This window comes from Papaver somniferum, chromosome 10 (genome assembly GCF_003573695.1).
Source record: "Papaver somniferum cultivar HN1 chromosome 10, ASM357369v1, whole genome shotgun sequence".
Classification (NCBI taxonomy): domain Eukaryota; kingdom Viridiplantae; phylum Streptophyta; class Magnoliopsida; order Ranunculales; family Papaveraceae; genus Papaver; species Papaver somniferum.
In genome coordinates this window covers 152,829,879-152,835,776 of record NC_039367.1, presented here as the reverse complement: position 1 = coordinate 152,835,776, position 5,898 = coordinate 152,829,879, and the positions used below count along the sequence as shown (strand labels likewise).

General features: G+C 35.0%; 1 long non-coding RNA gene across 3 annotated transcripts; it reads left to right on the top strand.

Annotated features, from left to right (window-relative positions):
• Positions 1 to 966: 966 nt before the first annotated feature.
• Positions 967 to 5,697, top strand: LOC113319253. Of its 3 annotated transcripts, none has more exons than XR_003345272.1 (11): positions 967 to 1,149; positions 1,439 to 1,501; positions 1,585 to 1,637; positions 1,716 to 2,046; positions 2,244 to 2,321; positions 2,875 to 3,022; positions 3,127 to 3,166; positions 3,232 to 3,356; positions 3,611 to 3,809; positions 4,549 to 4,615; positions 5,621 to 5,697. It is a non-coding gene; the product is annotated as an uncharacterized LOC113319253 (long non-coding RNA). The 3 variants fall into 3 exon arrangements; XR_003345271.1 differs by lacking the exon at positions 5,621 to 5,697 and adding an exon at positions 5,203 to 5,427; XR_003345273.1 differs by lacking the exons at positions 4,549 to 4,615; positions 5,621 to 5,697 and adding an exon at positions 4,011 to 4,531.
• Positions 5,698 to 5,898: the final 201 nt, after the last annotated feature.

The following is a 5,898-nucleotide window of genomic DNA, read 5'->3' as shown; positions in this document are numbered from 1 at the left end:
TCACTTTAAGGCCAAAGCCCAATTTGCTTTTCAAAGACTAACTGAGCCCAAGCTCAGTCCCTTTTATTGATAACAAACCCAATAGTACATTAAGCCCAACACTCCCAAAGGGCTTCTAAGCCCAAAGCAAATTCAGGAACCCAATTAGCTAAAACACATTTCCGAAACACACCCGATCTCTGTGGATCGACCCGTACTTGCACGAGCTACAACCGACGACCGTGCACTTGCGGTATTACTGTAGGCCCGTTTTCATCGCATCATTTCTACACAACATTTCCTGGCCTGCCACCGTGACACCCATAATTATTTCCGTGACACCGTAATTATATGAAATTATTAAAAATGTCTGCATGACCGATTATGCATCCGCATGACGGGTTATGCATCAGGGGTATAATTGGCAACGCAATTTGGATATAACATATTTAAAAATTCGCGCCTTGGAATTTTACAAATTTTATATCGTTGAAAATCTTTTTAAGAGAGCTACACAACGAGTACAAACAAGAATATCAGAAAAAAAAAAGTTCATGAAAAAAATCGGAGGTGATCATCATTTTAACAAATTATGCATCTGCATAACAAAGTTATGCTTCTATAACAAGTTATGTAGTCATTATATTAGTGCGTACATAAAAAATTGATGCATTATGCATCTATTTTCTCGATGCATAAAACACCAGTGGAAAATAGGTTTTTAACCACTTCCTGGGCTTCACTAAAACGACTGTTGTTGGGCTGTAATAACTTTTAGTGTTGTGGCCAACAGTTGTTTTACTTAAACTTGTTTCAATCACAGTAGTTTTAGAGATAGGTATTTTTCGAAAAACGTGGAGCTCCCTAATAGGTTTTGGTAGAGTTCTAAAACCACTGTGAGAGAAATAACTTTCTATAACAAACCTTTTTAAAATTCTATTTGTCCTCCTCTATCTTATCGTTCTAACCTGCTCAATTGCTAGATGCGCATCTCTTTTATCCATTTTTCATATCCTCGTTGAAGTCAGAAACTCAGAAGTAATCACTTCAATCTTTGCTCCTAAACCCAAACCCCTTTCTCATTTTCTCAATCTTCTCCTAAAAGCCCAAATTTAAACCGAAAGATAACAACAACGATTTGTTTGTAATTAAACAAACCCCTTACATCGCGTATGATTCTTCTACTTCTTCTTCTTTTTCTCTTGTTTAATTTGGATTTGGTTAGATCTAATTTTCTTGTAAGATTCTAGGATTTTCACCAAAAAAATCTGTTTCGATTATCATAAGGACTTTAGGGTTTTATCTGTAATTAGGGATTTTTCTTTGAATCTGTAATTTATTAGGTATTTTGATTTGTATATGTTTGTTAATGATGTTGTTTTACCTGTTTTATTAGGGATTGCTATTTGAATCTGGAATTTGTTGGGGATATTGATTTTTTTCATGTTTGTTAATGCAGCTTGTACCAAGAAATAAAACTGGTCGATCTGAATCGATTCAGTATGCTGAGGGTCTTACCAAGGTAAAATCAATTTTTGGTTTCTATCTTCGTATAGTTTGAAATCTGTAACAGTAACTGCTATTCATTTTTTTTATTTGGTCAAGGTTGATGGAAAATCTGATCACATGGATAAACAGTCATAGAAGAAACAAAAGGGGTATGATATTGATAGTTCTTGTGTCCATTTTATTAATTGTATAATATGCTGGCTAACAGATTCTGTTTGTGATTGTAGGTTCTGGACTATATAGGTGATATTCAATTTGAACGACCTAAAGTCTGCAGGGGTGAAGCAAAAGTTGGAATGGCTAAAGAAATTAAAATTAGGAGAAAAAGCTCCATCTGTACAATTAAAACCGGGTTACTCACTTCTCTTAACATTTCTAGAATCTTAACTGAGTACTTTATCGTTCAGAGTGAAGTCCGTGTTGTTTCTGTTGTGTAGATACTTAGTGATGAGATACTTTTGCTATGTAGGAGAGGAATCTATCTGGCAGGTTAGGATCTTAGTGGAGCAAGGAAGAGCTTACATTCTTTTATGAAGAGTATGGAAAGACTGGAAAAAGGTTTGTTTACTTTACGATATTGTATCCTAGGTACAAGGCCTTTCTTTTTGTGCTAACCATGATTGACATAGAAACTCAAGAAAAGTCTATTGTTAACTCGATTTGGTGTTCGAATATGAACTCACTTTACATTGTTGTGTATGTTTTGATTCATGTATAGCATTCCTATTTGATAACTTAATGTTTTTGTCTTCCAGGCATAATTATATCTTCCACAAGGGATGTGATCAGTAGATGGGTTAACAACAAGGATGACAGACCATTACAGTATTCTGGTGAGACAAAAATTGGTTCTTGGTGCTGAGAAATTTTTGTCATAGATGCTTTTATCCTGCACCTCCATTAAATATGAACATCTTTTGTTTTTATTGCATGGGATGAATGTCATCCAATAATACTGTGGTTCTGTTATTGTCATGTTGAAACTCATGTGTTCTTGTTGGTATTATAGGGAAAATAGTCTAATACTATTGACGAGTGATGAAATGCCTATGCATTACGGATGGAATATGTATCATTCTTTCCGTTTCTTTTTTTTTATTGAGTACTCTATTTTTCCCCTATCCTAAGTATCGAATTGTGTAACTCAATGGTTGGGTTCCTTAACTGCTCTTCTGTAATGTCTCATCTCTATCGATGCCAAATATTAATTCCTTACCGTGGATGCGGAACATGTGGAAAATCAGTTCATATGTTATTCTTCGAATTTCAGTTTGAGTGGATATTCGTGTATGTGTGTTGGTAGTGAAGGTGTTAAGTATATTCCTCATCCCTTTTTCTTTTTGTGGTTGTTAGTTGATATAGTCTTGGTTTTATTTGCATTTTAAGGCTGGAGTGATGGATCTGTGATTGGGTCAGGGTCGAAGGCCTAAATGTTAGTGCTTATGAAGATCCATATGTGTTCATTGCATCTGCGAATCAAGCTCCACTAACTTCAAAATCTGTAGAAAACAACTAGTATTGGGATGGAGATCAGGTAATAGCTCTCCGCTGAATGCTTGATTATTTTTTTTTTTATTTTTTTTATCTTCTATATGTACACGGAGAGCTGAACACATGGTCGCCTCTTCATGTTATCAGGAAATAAGCTAAAACCAAGGATTTCAGAACTGTCATCGAGGTATATATATTCTTTATAACTTAACGAACACCACCATTAGCAGACTCTAACTGCATTACCTGCAGAACTTTTTTGACCTTGCTGGTAGGGGAAGAGCTACTCAGACACATGCATACTGGGCTAGGCTAAGGGAAGGTTGCCACATTAACCTTATTCTAATGACTCCGACTACAGTAATCATAAAGATCAGGTTAGAATTTGTACGCGAACTCTACATTAACAACTGAATTGTTGCCTTCGATATTTTTAACAAGGAGATGGCTTGCTACTAATGGTAGTTCTTCTGCGAACATTTTACTCACTCAGTTTGGTAAAGTAGAAACATATATTTTTATGGGACATCCTCTGTTTGACAACTGTTACTTTTTCTTTTTGGTTTTTCCCCTTCTAGATTCATTGAAATGGTTGATTAATTAATTTTCTTGTTGGACCATTTCTTCTCAGTGCTGGAAAAAGAAGTGGCGATATTCCTTACAAGGATTCAAATGTCACACGCATATTACAACACTCACTTGTTGGGAATGCTCGTAGGGCCATCATATGTACGCTTAGTTCAACAATGAGTCACTTTGAACAATCTGCCAACACTCTCTCCTTTTCCACCCGTGCAAAGGAAGTCACTGACAATGCCAAAGTGAATATGGTATGCCTTCCGTTTGTCATATGTCTTTTTGTAGATATTCATATATTCTCTCTCTATATTAGTTCCTCACTGCTCATTCAAGTTTAGTTGCATTTTCAATTTGATTTTTGAGAACAAGTAAAAGGTTTTCTTTTGTCATCTTCCTAGTCCTCCGCAAAGTGATAAACTTATTTAGCTCCACATTTACATGCTTATTTGCAGGTTGTGTCAGAAAAATAATTAGTTAAACAGTTAAACACTTGCAAAAAGAAGTAGGTAGACTTGAAGCGGAGATGACAACTCCAGATCCATCTGCGCGTTCAGATACAAATGCTTTATTTAGGGAAAAGGATTTTGATGATTTCTACTTGAATTATTATTAGCAAGCCAGATTTCTACTCCGTTTTCCTACCCCTTATGACCAATTTTAGAGTTTCTGTAGAAGATTCTTTGCTTTGTCATTTTATATTTCGTTTTGGATAGAACTACTAGATAGCATTTGTTAGGCCACTTATTAAAATAGAAACTTGAAGAAAACTTGTGCGCAATTTACGCTTTTATGAAAAATGTAAAAGGGTTGGTTGTTGTTTCTTTCATTGGATATGTTATATCTTAATTATCAGTAGGTGTAACTGCTCTTGTTCTCCTCCGACAACTATTTACCTTAAGAACTTGCAGAGATATGTAATGTTTGTGGTGTTAAAGAAAAATGTATATGGTCGACAATTGTATGATATAAATCTTTATGTTTTAACTGCAGGAGAGATCTTCCTGTAGACTTAGCAGAAGGGGCGCTCCATGCATTTCGCTTGCAAGCATTAGACCAGGTACTAAATTGCGCATCACAACTATTTTGTTCTATCTGCGCATGTGTTTGTTTATATTTTTGTGCCATCCTTTATGCTTGCATATAAGCTTTTATTTAATCTCAATGGATAAGATATTCAGTTTGCCATCAATAGTAGATGACTTATTTGTTGCTTTTAACGGAATACGTCAGTTAAATAGTATTGCTGCGAATTTGTAGTTCCTGAATTTGTAGTTCCTTCAACAAGCACTTGTCTGTAAGAGTTCAAGAATTTTTTATTTAAATCAAAAAGCACTTGGTTGTTCCCGTTTCCTCCAATTCTTAACAAGTCTTGACCCCTTATGGACCAATAAGAAATGGAGTACTTAGTGCTTGTATCTTCTAACAACACAGATATGGTGGTGTTGATATTGAAGGGGTCAAGAACTTTTTTTATGACATACTCTGTTGTTAGAACTTTGTTTCCTTTTTTTAAATCAGTTACAACTTTATCATTAAACTTCTAACGCCGAACTTATTTTTGCCACAATGTACTATTCTGATCAGTTGGGCTACTCAGTTCATCCATTTGCTGGTTTTAGCTTCTTCTTTTTTGTGTGCATGTAGGTGGAGTTCCATGGATTGTGTAAGAAAATTCATCTTTGAGAATGCTAATAATAATAGTTATAATTATAACTTAGAATGGTGGATTCACTATTCAGTACTTGTGTAGAGTTTGTTGGGAGATTTTGACTGAAGCGTTAGCTTGGTTCAAATGTAAATTGAGTTACTGTTGTAAACAAATTTCAAATTTGAATTGAATGATATCAAATGAGCTCCTATTAAAATTTCAGTTTAATGGATTTCAAATTTTATGTCATTCAGAATAAGTCAGAAGAATCAGATTTTCTAAATTTAGGTGAAATCAGAAATACCAGTAAGACAGGCATTCAGACTAGATTCTCTGAAAATATTTAGCCCAGTTAAACGAGCGATTAGCTTTTATTTTCTAATTTAAAACTTATTAAACCAATGTGTTTGACAGTATTATTGATCCACCGCCAATGGAAGTCGTTTGTCTGAAGATTTCAACGAGTGTGAGGCACAGTCGTTTCGGGAAAAACCACTTCAATATTACAGCAGATGAAACCAGTCGTTGTTGGTGATATTACCTCTTGTCCTGGCAGTGGTTTAGCTTCCATTTTCCACTAGTGAAATATGGTGCAACAATTTTCTCGATGAATTTTGCACCCATATTTTCGGATGCATAACAGGTTATGCATCCATTTTCACGACTGCATAACATGTTATGCAGATATTATT